The sequence below is a fragment of the Mauremys mutica genome, chromosome 1 (genome assembly GCF_020497125.1).
Source record: "Mauremys mutica isolate MM-2020 ecotype Southern chromosome 1, ASM2049712v1, whole genome shotgun sequence".
NCBI lineage: Eukaryota > Metazoa > Chordata > Testudines > Geoemydidae > Mauremys > Mauremys mutica.
In genome coordinates this window covers 335,747,895-335,764,410 of record NC_059072.1, presented here as the reverse complement: position 1 = coordinate 335,764,410, position 16,516 = coordinate 335,747,895, and the positions used below count along the sequence as shown (strand labels likewise).

The 16,516-nt window shown below is 43.6% G+C and overlaps 1 protein-coding gene across 5 annotated transcripts in view; it reads right to left on the bottom strand.

Moving 5' to 3' along the window:
• MAML2 (mastermind like transcriptional coactivator 2) overlaps nucleotides 1–16,516 on the bottom strand; it is a 282,219-nt gene that overhangs the window by 108,549 nt on the left and 157,154 nt on the right. The window contains exon 2 of one of the 5 annotated variants that reach the window (XM_045019518.1): nucleotides 15,735–15,795. The exons of the other annotated variants lie outside the window; for them this stretch is intronic. The gene's annotated coding sequence lies outside the window, so the exon portion shown is untranslated. The remainder of the gene's footprint in view (nucleotides 1–15,734; nucleotides 15,796–16,516) is intronic. 5 annotated transcript variants of the gene reach the window in all.

Below are 16,516 nucleotides of genomic sequence, written 5' to 3'. Positions count from 1 at the left end.
ACATATGGTCTTCAATGCAATTATCAGTCCCAAGAGATTAACAGACATATAATCTTACTGCAGCCTGTTTCGGCCCACAATAAACAACAGAATGCAGGACAAACTCTCAATCTACAAGAGCAGCCAACAAGTCACATTCTTGGTTTGTTTTACATCTGACAAGATTTCTTAAAATAAGGGATTATGGTTATTTATTAAACTAATCAATAAGACTAGCTGTTCCAGTGGCACAGGTAGTTGGTTATTCTTCTTGTGGGTTGAAACCCAAAAAAGCTTGCCTTCCAGGATCAGTTCCAGCTCTAAATAGGGTAATTTAAGCAAAGGGCATAGCTGTGCTGGAAAAAGAGGGAACATAAAATATGCTGGAACCAAACTGTGAATCCATTTATACAACATAGTAAACTAAAGCCACTGCCTTTGTTCAGAAAGTCTTGGCAAACCCAGTCTATTGTAGATGTCATGCAATGATGTTCACAAGGAAGTACAAACCTGCATATTACATTATTTAATGTTTCCAGCCTCTGCAGCATGGTCCCAGACCAATTTAAATATATGACATCCAAGCTGAGTAATAGATACTGCTGAACAACCTGATTTATTGAAAACTGAGTTCAAAGTCTTTCTTGAGCCGCAGAACACTCCCAACCTCAAACCCACCATGCAGACAATATAATCCACAGAAAAGACTTGGAGAATCTTGTCGGCTGTAAAGTCTTCGGTGCAGGCACCTTCATTTACAATATATTTATATAGCAGCTAGCATAATGGGGTGCTCACTTGACTGCTAATGCAATATAATCTTAAACAACTTTCAAGGGATCTTTCCTGTTTCCAAGATGCTGACATTGGTGAACCTGCTCCAAAACAATAGTAGCCACTGCTGTGGGGATTACCCAGTGTTAATTTCTGCAAAAATTTGTTTTGGTTCATTTAAAACCATTTCACTGGATCAGAAACAGATCTTCATTTCACTAACATCTGATTATTCATGACTCCCACTGAAGACAAAAGGAACTGTAGCTGTCCAATATACCCAGTGTCAGTTCTAGGGGAAGGCAAACAGAGTGGTCACCTTGGGTGCAAACTGCCAAGGGATGCTGTACTGCTGTGCCACATGGATGTTGTTTGTTTTGCTGATTCTCTGGCTGGAAAAATGCCTAGGGCCACTCCTGACAGCATCTTTGAAATGCACATAAATCTATTGCCGAAATGCAGCTTTAGTGTCCTAACTTGGGGCACCCATGTTTGAAATTTTTGGTGTAACTATTTGCCCAAGGAATGCATTGACTCTAGTACGGAGGTGGGCAAACTACGGCCTGCCCGGCCCCTCTCCTGCTGTCCCCCGTCTCCTGCAGCCTCAGCTTGCCGTGCCGGCAGCGTGGCTGCCTCTGGCCGGGCACCGCGTCTTGGGGCAGATTTACCATTGAACACAGGGTGCCCTGGCACGGGGCCCCCCAAGAACAGGGGTCCCCAGGGCCAGGCACTCGGGCAGCTCAGCACCGGCACACCCCCCACAGGGTGGGAGGGGCTGCACTGCGGGGGCAGAGGAGCAGATAGGCAGGAGCGTGGGGAACGTGGCTAGAGGACTCAGGAGAAGCACCAGGCGGCCGCGCACCCGGCTGGAGAGAAGCGGCGCTTTGAAGGGGAAACAGCCGCTTCTCTCCAGCTGCGCAGCTGCCCCTGCTCCTGCTGAGTCCTCCGCCTGTGTTCGCAGGGCCACATTCCAAAAGGGACTTGGGGGTAGGGTGACCAGACAGCCAGTGTGAAAAATCAGAACGGGGGTGGGGGGTATTAGGAGCCTATATAAGAAAAAGACCCAAAAATCGGGGCTGTCCCTATAAAATCAGGACATCTGGTCACCCTACTTGGGGGGGGGGGAGGTCCAGGGGGCAGGGGGTCCTGGGAGGGGGCGGTCAGGGGACAGGGAGAGGGGGTTAGGGGTGGGTCCTGGGGGGCGGTTAGGGGCAGGGGGTCCCAGGAGGGGGAAGTCAGGGGACAGGGAGCAGGGGGGATTGGATGGATTGGGGATTTTGAGGGGGGGCAGTCAGGCGGCAGGAAGTGGGAGGGGAAGGATGGGGGTGGAGGGCAGGCTGTTTGGGGAGGCACAGCCTTCCCTACCCGGCCCTCCATATCGTTTCACAACCCTGATGTGGCCCTCGGGCCAAAAAGTTTGCCCACCCCCAATCTAGTACATAGTGTTCCACAGTGCCTTTTTATTTTAAATAACCTTCTAAACTTCTCTCAGAGGACTAAGTCCAAACTAACCCGCTGCAATGTGAAACAAGCCACAGAAAAATGATAAGCATAATCCTTTCAGTAGCATCTCCACAAGGATCAGACATCCAGTTCCTCACACCGCTATCTACATATCTGAGAGATCAACTTATACATATTTGTATTATGAAACAGGCTGGCATAGTATTTTCCAGTGGTGAAATCCCAGCTCCACTGCAGTCAGTGCATGTTTTGTCATTGACTTCAATGAAGCCAGGATTTCACCCCAAATATATAATTTTTGAGCGCAACTAAACCAATTAAGACGAGACTAGAAGCAGGCAATGGAGAGTCTAAGGACAGCTCTGTCACTTCTAGTCAAATTTAAACTGTTAATTTTTGTTAAAAAAAACTCTCCACTGTTGTTTTGTGCCAGAGGGGAGCAAAACCACTCTCCCATGTGCACACACATGCACCTCTACTTATTAATTTATTTTCCTGATACAACCCACTCTTCCGTCCCTTCAGCATCTGACATACACCAGGGTAGACTTCCTTAGACTAAGAGGCAGTGTGCTGGGGACATAAGTTACAGGTCAGTAAGTGGATGGGAATCTAAGGGCCAAATTGGAGTAAAGGCTTGGGCCAAACCTGATTGAAGTCAATGGGAATCTTTCCACTGATTTCAGTGAGCTCTGGCTCAGGCCTTCTATCCATTGACTTCAGCAGAGTAACTCCAAATTTACACCAAAACAACAGCCAGAATTGTCCCTAGATCTCCCATTCTGCAAGCAGACTCTGGGCCTGTGTGGAACCCCTCTGAAGTTAACTGAAGGATCGAGGCCTTAGTTAGTTGAATTTACACACTTAGAAGAAGGTGTAAATCATACTGATTTTCACCTCTGGATTTGGCCCACTGGTTTAAATGGAGCCCTTCCTTATTAATGAAAGGAGAAACAAGTCCAGTGTGACTACTCATGTGAGTAACAGCCACTTGAGTAAGGGTGGGTTTGTAGGATCAAATCCTAAGTCTTTGTTTTCTTATTAATGGTCTCTTGGTTGTCTTATTTTTTCACCCTCTACATTCTCTGTGTTTCTCTTGATAAAGCTAACAATGCTGCAGTTGTTTTGCTCCCTGTAGCTGTTTAAAGCTCTGTTTTTTAATGGCAATTAACTTGGGGCAGTGGGGATGGGTGGGAAACCAATTTATCACTCACCCACATTGTTTGTAAAGTTAGTGTTTAGTCTGACGTAGTGGTGTACACTTCTCCTGCGCCAACTCCACCTCTTTAAACTTAGCAAACTTTCATCTGCAGCATCTCTTGCCAATAAAAACAGTCATTCTGTTTTTGCTTAATATAGTCTTCATTTGAGCAAACCGAACCGTTTACATATTTAATGTACCTGTTTTTGTATCCCAGCTCCCTTCAGTGCTTGGCATTTGGAACCTTATTAGTTCCTAGAAGTTATGGTGATTGGAACTATATAAACAGATGAGAGAGAAGAGGGATATCACCATTTCCCAAACTATCTTTAATAGTAGGGTGACCAGAGAGCAACTGTGAAAAAACGGGACGGGGGTGGGGGGTAATAGGCACCTATATAAGAAAAAGTCCCAGAAAAACGTGACTGTCCCTTTAAAAACGGGACATTTGGTCACCCTATTTAATAATCACTTCCATATAAAACATCCTCCTTATCTGACCTTTCCATAGCTCTTCTACTTGCCTCTAGGATGTAAAAAATGTATCTCCACAAAATTAACAAAATCCCCTTTCTTTCTGATTCCTTAGGACCAGATTCTGGCATCCCTTACTCAGGCTGAGTAATAATTTATTTTGCAAATAATCCCACTGAAATCATTGGGACTACTTGTTGTGATAAGGGTGGACCTTGTCAATTATTTCTATTATTTAATTATAGTTTGATCTAACCCTAGGATTTTCTAATGGAACTCCGATATGGGGGTATTATTTATTTATAGTCCCCTTCCAGGACCTGTGCACCTACTGTGAGATACTGAGTAACCTGAACTCTCCAGCGTAGATGTTTGGCTGGTGAAAATCCTCATAACTCCACTTAATGGCACTATGACAATTCACACCAGATGCTGCCTCCCACTGTCTTCAGTGCAAGTTGATAGTATTTAGCACCTCTCTGAATTGGGCTCGTTTCTGTAGTTGCTCCTTTTTAATACAGTAATCTCCCTGTGTCAGTAGAACAATGCTCTTATCCTTGTATCTTGTTATGTTTAATTTGCACACTGCTTATTTAATCTACAGGAGTTGTTTATATTTCTCTTCCACATCCAGAAAGGGGGGATAAGACCCTTGTCATTTCAAAAGGCTGTGTTTATCAAACACATTTTTCATAGGCTAGAGATTTGTTGATCATTAGTACATCAGGACAGGCTTCTGTGTGTCTGCCTACAAGGAGCACAATCTATTTCTCCCTGCAGAACTGAGACATTTGAACAACTCTGAAAACCCCACTTTCCGCTTCACTTCCTGTAAATAACTTTACACTTATTCTGAAAGCTGACCTTTCACTCAGACAGCAATCTGTGTTAGTGAAAACCTCTTAGAAGAGAGGAATTCTATTGAATAGTTTGAACATAGAATAATTATTCTATTCCCTAGGTTTATTTATGTTTCTATACTGCAAAAGAATGTCAAATCATCTACATGTATGTGGCTAGAATCTCTTTGAATACATTCTCGAAACCAAGGCATGTTCCAAAAGCATATTTAAGTAGGCGTCAGTGTTAGTTTTTCTTAAACTGCTTTTAAAATACAGCCATCAGGGAACTCAATAAAAGCTCACTACAACCACCACCAAGGTCCTCAACTTTCCATGAGTTCAGGCAGCCTAATGCACAGCACTGGCAGATATCAAATGCATGCAAAGTACCTGATGGAAATTGCTTTAAGGGAAGCCTATGTTATTAACTGTTTGCAACAGGCCTGTCAAACAAGAAAATTATCAGTAGAATCTTATACAGATTGGGCTTGGTTTTTAAAATGGCTAGAGACAAAAACTGCACACCCAATTTGCGAGTGCAGTTACTATGCCTGCTTGAGCAAATGAAATAATTGTGTATGCAAATGATCAGATCTGATCATTTGTGCATGTAATTACTCAATTCAAATATGCAATTAACATAACTGTATGTGCAAATCAGGTGCAGAATTGCATGCAATTGGGTGCCCGCTAATATTGTAAAAATCAGACCCATAACCTCTACTATTAATGTAATTAAATCAGAGCAGAGGAATTCTGCATGCTGGATAAATCTAATTAGATTCAGTTTGTAACAATTTGCCAATAAGAAAGTGAGTAGACAGATCTGTAAGCGGGCAGCATAACTATAACACTGATTCATTCTTTACTCAGAAAGGGAAAACTCTATAGTATACTTAATCTAAAATACCAGGGGAATTAAAAACCTTTGCCAAAAGAAAGATCCAAGAGTGAATGGGAATCAAAGTCTTCCTTAAAAAATGGGTTTGCTGTTTGTATTAAATGGAAGTTTTCCACTGTACAAGCTTTGTGAATTAACGATTAGCTTTATTATTTGTTTACAGCCTGAAACTACATATTTGATGTGATCTGAGTTTACCTTGTATCCCTGAGTTTCCACAATCTTCCAAGGGAAGCAGTGGAAACTTCACCACTTAGAATATTTCTCACAAGACAATGCACTAGTAGATATTTTATAGGGAACATCTGTACACTGAAAGGAGGCTGAACCAGAAGTACTTTTAGTGCTAATTATGACTGCACTGGCCATTTGTACTACATTTGAATTTCTAAGTAATTGTGATTTATAGCAAAACATATCAATGTCGCAAAGTATTTCTCTTTGAGATTTGTACTTAAATATTCATTCTTCCCCAGGGGTGGATTGTACATTTTATAAACCATATCTATGAAAACACAGGGACCAAGAAGTAGACAAAAGATCAAATGCAGTTTATGGCTCCCCTCCAGTTTGCTCTCTTAGATTTGGAGATACAGTCCATGGAGAATGATCATTCTAATGGGAATGAGACCAAGTCAGATTCCTCTAACAGTTTTGTTTTTCTGTGCTTGAGTTCTCAGCCAACATGACTAGAAACTGCCAGGTTGTGTTGCCAACTCTCGCGATTTTATCATGAGTTGCACAAAATTTGGTGCCCTACCTGCTGGAGTCAGGTGGAGTTAAGAATTTCAGGTGTTTTTTTTAAAATGTTTCCAGCCCTCATGGTTGCAGGGCAAACTGGTAAATGTGAAGCAAGTGCACCTTAAAGTCTCAAAAACTAGAAGGCAAAAAGAAGCCAAATTTGATTTTTAAGCCAAATTCATGATTTATGAACGCTTGGGCTGGCAATACTGCATCTGTCATTGAAGACAGAAATAGAGGAAAACAGAATGGTTGTGTGCAGTTATCATTTTTAGAGATGTAGTTTCATATGCAAGTTAGGCACAACCATCAGTGCCCAGTGTCAAGCTATCAGTGATAATCTTGGTATCACAAAGTTTACATACTGTTGAGTTAAAAGGCTCAGTTCTGTCCTCAAAGCCACATGGTAGGCAAGATTCTGATTTTACTAATACTGTCAGTGGCATAAAACCACCATAAATGATATCAGAATCCGGTGAGCGGTCCCTGGAAAAGCCTGTACCTTACAGGGGTGCTTGCAGTTCCCCTTAGCTGTCAAAATCTCCTAGTCAGTTAGAGAGAACTGTTGGCTGGCATTTCAGGCTGAGGATGGGCTTTTCAGAGGACAAGGGTGTATTCCCACACCTTAACCAAACCACTGTAGAGACTTTTTTTCGGTGTTACAGGAATAGGAATAAACTGGGATGATCTTTAGATAATGGAATTCTGACTTCATATATTGGTCTCTCTTGTGTTCTGTGTAACAATTATTTATGGTATCATTCAAGGCCTAGTGGTCACAAGATATACCCCCACTCAACACAAAGGCCTTGGAATGAGTTAAATGTTGACCATTTGATGTCGAACATCAGGCTCTGGTAGAATATTGGAAGGAGGAACTGCCACTGATATAGACCTTCCACTTAGAATACTTTGCTACCAGCTACATATATTTATGAGAACAGATAGTATGTTACTCTGCAAATGTCAATTCCTCATTCTACATGAAGTATCCACAATATCAAGGATGACAATTGAAATAATTAAAAAAAAGAAGCAGCACAGAAAAATTTGAACCAAAACCATTGCCAAGCCTGGGTGTCTTTTACGCTGACATGCCAGAAATAGAAGCCAAAAAACCAATGGAGCTATACTGATTTACAGCAGCTGAGGATCTTGCTCTCCATGTCGATACACTTTACCAAAATTCACCTCCAAGTGGGACAATTTCTTAGACTTTGTTAAACCCATAATGAGCCTTCAGGTTCTTCTGTCGTACAGAACATGTGCGTTTGCTGGTGTGTTGTGGCAGAGCTGTTGGTTGATGCAGCTCAGAGTTTCCTGTCTGTTCTTAACAGACGTTGATGTTTCATTCTTTTTTCAATGGTGATGCACAGTACTTTGACACTCTGCAACCTTAAAGCACTTGGTTTAAACCTATTCACAGACAGGCAAAATCATTCTGATCAGGTTCATATATTCATAGATTCTAGGACTGGAAGGGACCTCGAGAGGTCATTGAATCCAGTCCCCTGCCCTCAAGGCAGGACCAAATACCGTCTAGACCATCCCGGATAGACATTTATCTAACCTACTCTTAAATATCTCCAGAGATGGAGATTCTACAACCTCCCTAGGCAGTTTATTCCAGTGTTTAACCACCCTGACAGTTATGAACTTTTTCCTAATGTCCAACCTAAACCTCCCTTGCTGCAGTTTAAGCCCATTGCTTCTTGTTCTATCCTTAGAGGCTAAGGTGAACAAGTTTTCTCCCTCCTCCTTATGACACCCTTTTAGATACCTGAACGTTTCAAGCATTCCTAACAAACTGAGTTGGGTGGGTTTGGAGTCTTTTTTTTTAATGAATTACAGTCTTCACTGCAAAAAGCAACATGCATTTTTGCAACATTTAGCTCCACAGCTAGTCTGACTACAGAAAGATCAACACTTTATAAACAGGCACACCAAGAACACAGCCCTAGTCGAGGGTTCTTTTAGAGAGTCAGTTTTTCTGTTGTGCAGCAGATTCACAGCTGTCAAAGGGGAAGAACCAACCCTCACTCCGATGTGCATGCATGCCATCTAATCCTCTAGGATGGGATTTGCAAAGGAGCTAGGCACTCAGCTCCTATTTGAAAGTCAGTGAGAGTTGGATGCCATACTTGGGACCCTTTAATGTTTAGTATTGTTATCCCTTAAAGTTAGGCAGGGGTTCTCAAACTTCATTGTACCGTGACCCCCTTCTGACAACAAAAAATTACTATATGACCCTGGAGGGGTAGGAGAGGAGAGGGACTGAAGCCTGAGCCCACTGAAGCCCAACTGCCCCAGGCGGGGGGCCAAAGCCCAAGCCCAATCGCTCCAGGTGGGGGGGGGGTGCAAAGCTGAAGCTCAAGGGCTTCAGCCCCAGGCAGGAGGCCTGTAACCCGAGTCCTGCCACCCTTGAGCTTCAGCTTCAGCCCCGGGCGGTGGGGCTCAGACTTCAGCAAGTCTATGCCAGCCTTGCCGACCCCTTTAAAATGGGGTCGTGACCCCCTCTGAGGCCCCGGCCCCTAGTTTGAGAACCGCTGAGTTAGAGCAATCCGTTCATTCTCAACCCCATCGGCCTCTTCTGCACCAATACAGTTGCTTGATGAGCTAGATTTTTTGTTGTGTTTGCTCTTGGTGCTGACAGATGAGTCTAAGTGTGACAAAATTTCTAATCTTTCATCTCCTTCTCCCAAAAACAAATTTGCGAAGTTCGTATTTGTGCAGGTGCTCGGGCAACAGAACAGTGCAGGGGGTGCTGAATGTGCATTTCAACATGGATCATCACTGATCCCCTGTGCACTCTTCCCCACCGGGATTACTTGTATCCTCCCATATAATCTGCATGGGTGGAGGAAGGGTCTGTAGGGTTGGACAGGCTATTCAGAATACAGGTACCAAATAAGGCCCTGGTCCTGCAAGGTGCTCAGATCCTCTTTGAGGGCCGAGCAACTGAGGATGTTCAGCAACTCACCGGAAACTCTTACAGAAACATCCTACAGAATTATTAGAAAGTGACATCGCGACTAGAGAATTCTATGTCTTGCCTTTAATAAACCTGTCGAAAGGATCTTATCTCTATTCAACTCTCTAGGTGATTTCTGATAATAGAGGACTCTCTAATCAGAGGCTATGTCTACACTTGAAATGCTGCAGCTGCAGCTCTGTAGTGCTTCTGTCTCAATACTTCCTACAGTGAGGGCCGGGGGAGGGAGGCAGCTTCTCCCATCACTATAGTTAATCCACCTCCCCAAGAGGCAGTAGCTATGTTGGTGGAAGAGTTCTTCCATCTACCTAGCCCTGTCTACACTGAGGTTAGGGCGTCAGAGCTACGTCTCTTTGGGGGGGGGGATTTTTTACACATAGCTGAGACATAGCTATGATGATGTAAGTTTTCAGGGTAGACCAGCCGTAATAAACTAAGGCATACCAGGATCCAGTGGCAGGAAGCTGAAGCCAGATAAATGCAGATTGGAAATAACTCATTTTAAAAAAATAATTAGGGTAGTTAACCATTGGAGCATCTTGCTAAGGGATGTGATGGATTCTCCAGTATCGGAAGTCTTTAAATCAAGATTGGATGGCAGGTTTGGGTTCAAACAGGAATTATTTCAGGGAAGTTGTATGACCTGTGTCATGCAAGAGGTCAGACTAGATGGCCACAGGGTGCCTTCTGACTTGGAGCCTATGATGGGTGAAATTCTACAGCCTACGCTATGCAGAATGTTAGGCCAGATGATCATAAAGGTCCTTTCTGGCCTTAAAAGCCTATGAATATGGAGCAGACTGCATAGATCCTACTCGCACAGTTGAGTAGTTACTCACAGAAGTAGTGCCACTGAGTGCTTACCACTGTGGCCTCATCGCATTTTGGTCCTAAATGTCAAAAGAACACTACTAGTTAAGTTCTAGAGGACTCATTAGACAGCTGAAGTGAAGAGGAGCAGAATTTAGCCCAAACACATTAATCTTATTCAAATAAGATCTTCTTACGTTTTTATTTGATTAATGGTGGACAAAGTCCATTCGTGTCAGCTGTTGTCATGTAATGGCTCCTGATGAGCGGTCAGGGAATTACCAGATGATAAACAACAAAAAGGAGATACAAGGTTAAAGGGGGGAAAGGTGCAGATTAAAGATTAGGAATCTTTGAATTCTCCATGGTACTTTTCTTTTAAAGTTAATTCCCACCCACATATGTGGCTTTTATTGGAGTAGTCAGGCATAATTCAGCCCTTGTAAAATCTATTGAATTAAGGAAGCTGCCATAAATAAGGGAAGTTTATTGAAAACCTACAGTACAGAATACAGCTAAACTGCTCTTGCTCATCACTGAGGCGGTTTGGCTGTCTATAGGCTAATTGCCTGCTGCCTCGGTAGATGATTTAGGTCTCCTCAATAAACCCTTTTGCCTCTAGTTACTGCTGCACAGATCATGTGTAGCTGTAACAGATTTATCGTGGCATCCCAGCTCCATGTATAACAAGGTGAACTGAGGACAGGGTGGGAACAAAGATAAGAAGGGAATAAACTTTTAACTTTTCATTTTCTTGCTTTGTGCCACTCATAACCTTTATGGGTGGAGTGTAGATATTTAGTACTAGACATATGAAAATTAAATCAGAAGGCTGTTCATATTGATTCAGCCCGAATGGGGAGGGGAAGGGATGAATGACTGTGACCACTTGGTGATTTCTGGTTAGTTTTGGCCCAATGTTTGTGCTCTTTGCATCAATAAAAACAGATCAGACGAATGGATCATCCCCAACATAAACAGTCTTTCCAGGTCATTAATGCCATTAGATTACAATTCTGTAATATGGTCATCTTGATTGCATCCATACTGAAATAAAGTGGGCTCTGAGGCAATGATTTATGTGACTTGGAGCACACAGTATTGGGAGGCAGGACTCCTGGGGTACATTCCCAGCTCCAATATTGACTGTCTATGTGGGCAAGTCACGTAGGCTCTGTCTACACTACAGCCTATGCCGGCATAACCTATGCCGCTCAGGGGTGTAAATAAACTACCCCCCGAGCAACATAAGTTACACTGACATCCGTGCTCATATGCACAGCGCTACATTTGCAGGAGAGCTTCTTTTGCCAACATCATTTATGCCACTCACGGAGGTGGTTTTTTTATGCCAACAGGCGAGGGCTCTCCTGTTGGCATAGAGCATCGGCGCCAGACACGCTGCAGCAGCGTTGCTCTATCGGTACAGCTGCGCTGCTGCAGTGCTGTACATATAGACATGGCCTCAGTTTCTCTGTCCCTCACTTTCTCCATCTTCAAAATGGAGATCATAATGCTACCTCCTACTGCATGGGTTTGTGAGGCTAAATCAGTCTTGGTAAAGTCCTTTAAGATCCTTGAGATATAATTAGTATCAGAATTACTGTTATAACTAGCATTCTTTGTTGAATACCATCAGCATGCTTGGTGCTATTCAATACACAAAGAATGGCAAAGTCCTTCCTTCACAGTAGATTGGGCTTGGTTTGTTGCATTAAAGGAGAGTGTTCAAGGAGCCCCCTTTGCGTACCTGAGCAGGGACAGGACAGAGACCCAGTCCTTGTACTCAAGACTTTGTGGGACTAACTTGTTACCCATGTCCACAAGGGAGTGCAGAGTCAGTGGCACTGCCCTCTCTCCACATCACTGGTTTGCTGCAGTGGGGAGTGGACACAGCACCTGGTAACGGGTGGTGCCTGTAGAGAACACCGTTTTGGTGTTCCCCTAAACACCAGAGAGCAAAATCCTCCGAGGCACTGGAGTGGTGCAACCCAACCTTCCCTAATGTAGGGCTGTGCCTTGGAGGCACACACATAGTGTACATAGTTTGACAATCCTCGCTCTGTTTTCCCACTTATAAACCACAGTCTCCTTTCTTTGCATGCAGCCTCCAATTAATGGCAGGTAAAAGCTAGGCTAAGAGTGGGACTGTCACAGTCCTGCAGTTGCCACTGAACAGCCTGTCTTGCTGAATGAGGGTTGTGGTTAGGTGTTTGGCTGCGTGTGTGTTCCCTCTGTGTGCCGCCCCAGCTCTGTGCAGACAGCTGGCACGGCAGACCTCGAGCAAACCGCCCAAGGACCACAAGATCCGTTAAGGTATGGAGGCACCCGGCCAGGTTTATTGTTGACGAAGCACAGTACTAGTATCCCGCAGACTCTACCACACCACTAGTACATGAATGCCTGTAACAACAGACCAGCTCAGTGAACGGCGGGACTTTCCGTTCCTTCCTAGGCCAGACAAAGACACTCGCTCTGAGATACCTCTTTATACCCTGATACAAACAAGTTATATATTGCCCCTCTGACATAGTTAGCTACTGCCCCCTGACACGGCTAGTTATCACCCATCCCTTGTACATGTTGGTTTGATCAAAACATCTCTATTACATACACTCATCCTGACCTTATCTTTTAGGAGGGGACAGTGTGTCCCTGTTATCCGTGAGGAATGTTTTTGTACCATCCTTAATATCGGGATGTTCTGGTACCACTTGATATCGGGATGTGTTTGTGTGAGTTCTCTGTGCCTAGCACTTCTTAGGAATGTGTATTTCTGCAATATCAGCCCTGTTCTTACCAGACTCTGTGAGCAGGTCCTGCCTCTTGCTCACAGCTTGTCTTTGCTTTATATTAATAGAGCTTTGACTACTACGTTAGCCCAGGCCTTTGATACAAGGGCTTATGTCTCAGGCTGTCTTCCTACTACAAGGGTAATCTGAGGACAGGCCATGCCAGAAAGCATTGGCAGTGCCAATCTCAGAACAAAGCAACGAACTGGCTTTACAAAGTCCCAGTATGTGGCTTTGGATTGTGGCAGTGTCTCAAATGGCTGGTAGTGCCCGAAAAGTCTTTCTACTTTGGCTTGATCTTTGCCCTGGTTTGGACTTAGCACTACCTTTACATCTTCTGTCATACTGCGGTCTGTCACCGACAGAGTTCCACAGCAGTAATGCTAAGTGCTAACTTGCCTTCCCTCAAAAGCTCCCTTAATGTTACATAACCTGGGCTGTGTAATTCAGAAGGGTGCCTCCCCACAACTGCTTCTGAAAAAAGAAAACCCAGATAAGGATATCGCTCAGGATCAGGTTCAGGGATTGGGACCGGAGGACTTTTTGTCTGTGAATACAAGTTTGTAAAGTTCAGTCTAAGTTTCTTACACAGCCCTGACGTTCACAGGCAGCCCACACAACCTAACTGAACAATGAACTGCGGGAAACATTCCTCTGCTTGCTCTGCTGAACTGCCAGAATGGGATTCAAAGCTAGGATTTATAGAGTTAAGAATTACATAAGGTTATAATACTACATAAAGTGCAGTTTACATTTAAAAATATTGTATAGGCTTACTGCATCAGTGTTGTGGAATTTCATAAGCAGAGACTATACTTTCCCATTGCCTAGATGAGGGGTTCTCAACCTTTTTCTTTCTGAGGCTCCCACAACATGATAGAAAAACTCCACAGCCCAGCTGTGGCCACAGCTGTTTTTCTGCATATCAAAGCCAGGGCCAGTGTTAGGGAGGTAGCAAGGAGAGCAATTGCCTGGGGCCCCACACCTTAGGGGGCACTGCGAAGCTAAGTTGCTCAGGCTTTGGCTTCAGCCGCGGGTGGTGGGGCTTGGGGACATGGGCTGCAGTCCCGCAAGGCGGGACTTTGGCTTTCTGCCCTGGGCCCTAGTGAATCTAATGCCAGCCATGCTTGGCGGACCCCCTGAAAACTACTTGCGGCCCCCTCCAGGGGGCCCCAGACCCCTGGCTGAGAACTACTGTCCTAAAGCACTGTTTAAAAGCTGAAGGAAACTTATCAAAAGCCAAAGTGATTAAACTATACATAGTTCCTACTACTTTGCTTTAATAAAAAATTAAAAAAAGGACTTCACATGGATGCCTCAACCTGAAATGCGGGAACAATGAGGTTATTTTTGCTGTATGTCCTTTAGGCTAGGTAAGAAATATTGGCGGTCCCTGTTTGTGTCGTCACAATGCACATCACAGAATAGATTCCTCAATGCCTAGAAACAGCCTTCTAATCAAATTTCAAAGAAGAGTGATCAGGCTGGACTAATGAATTTCAGAAATATCATCTAAGGCAGATGTGTTAAAAAAATACTGAAACGACATAGGAACTTGCCTAAATAAAATTTACAAACAGTGCCAGCTAACTGGGAAAAAATAGCAATAACCTTTTAAAACATTAATTTAGGCTTGTATAAGAATACAAAGAACCTCTAGTTTTTGAAAGCAGGCATTGTCTCCCCTTTTTATTTCAAAAGAACTGTGGCTTGAATACAGCACAGCAGGGTGTTTGTTTTCTAAAGTTGGGTCATTATCAGAGTGTTCAATGCAGTTTGCCAATAAGCCTTTATTTGGCAAAGCTTAAAACTGCTGACAAATGAGATTCTTCCTGGAGCAGTAAAACAAGGCACAGCTAAATATGCCTAATTACAAAAACATGCCAAGTGCTGTTGAGAAATATGTGAATTTGTGAAGATTCAAATGAATTACTTCAAATCAGAAAGCATGGAAACCCTTCAGTGTCTGACACCTCACATCCCAGCCTACTAGTGTGGATATAAACTATACAAACCTGTAAATATCTTTGAACAAACCTTGGGGCCAAATTTTACTTTAGCTTACACCTAGGCTTGGCAGATTTTTTTTTTTTTATAATTTTGACTGATAATGTTTATTTTTTAAATCAATTTAAATTTTCACAGTCAGACAATTATTTAATGACACCAGACATCAAGATTAAAATAGATAAAACTTTATAAACCCTTAGAACACAGTCTCTCTACACAAGCGTAAGATCAGAGTAAGGAGTAGGTAAATGGGGTGTTAGTTAGGTCTCTTGTTTTCAACCATATCTTCAAGGATTTGCTTAGTTGGCCTAAAAAAATACTGAGCAGCTGCCTTCTCTAAGCTCCTAACTGTTTTCCCTTGGCTCCTACAACTTTCCATCCCGGTGCGTTAACTGATGAAGAAGTTAGCATGTAACTAAAACCCATTTAAAACAATATGATTCTCCATGCTCCTTTCTAGGTAGGGTCAGGTTACTGTCGGACTTGAGTTTATTAGTAGTATTACTGTAGCACCCTAGTCATGGATCAGGACACCACTGTGCAAGGTACAGTACAAACACAGAGATGATCCGTGCCCCAAAGAGCTCTAGTTTTCTGGGAGAACAGAGTTTGAGTTCCGCTGTTATTCTCACACCATCACAGCTACACATAAAGCCAATGCATCTGTCATAACTCCACAGTAATCAGTGATGTGACACTGGAGATGAATTTGGCCCGTTGTGATAAGTGCTGTTTTTAAAATGCTTTCACTTACAGTAGATGTCTGTTTCTATCTCAGCTTCAACCAGTCAGCAGCTGTGTGCGCGCAACACTCTCTGATGAGAGAACGTAAGCATAAAGAACAGCAGTCAAAAGCCTGGTCTACACTAGGCGTTTAAATCGGTTTTAGGAGCCTAAAACCGATTTAACGCCACACTAGGAGGCACCTTATATCGATTTTAATGGCTCTTTAAACCGGTTTCTGTACTCCTCCCTAACGAGAGGAGTAGCGCTAGTATCGGTATTACCATATCGGATTAGGGTTAGTGTGGCCGCTGATCGACGGTATTGGCCTCCGGGCGGTATCCCACAGTGCACCACTGACCGCTCTGGACAGCAATCTGAACTCGGATGCAGTGGCCAGGTAGACAGGAAAAGCCCCGCGAAGTTTTGAATATTTCCTGTTTGCCCAGCATGGAGCTCCGATCAGCACGTGTGGCGATGCAGTTAAAAATCAAAATAAAGAAAGAGTTCCCGCATGGACGATGCGGACGTGATCGCTGTAAGGGCAGGCAAATCTGTTCTATCAGCGCTCCGTTACAGAAGACGAAATTCAAAATCATTTTTTTTAAATCTCCAGACAGACGCCATAGCAGGGGCTCAGCGCACTGCTGCGTGACAAGCGTAACGGAAAGCCAAAGAATCAAATGGATGCTCATGGACTGGAGGACTCAAGCTATCCCACAGTTCCTGCAGTCTCTGAAAAGCATTTGCATTCTTGGCTGAGCTCCAAATGCTTCTAGGGTCAAAAACAGTGTCCGCGGTGGGTCAGGGCAT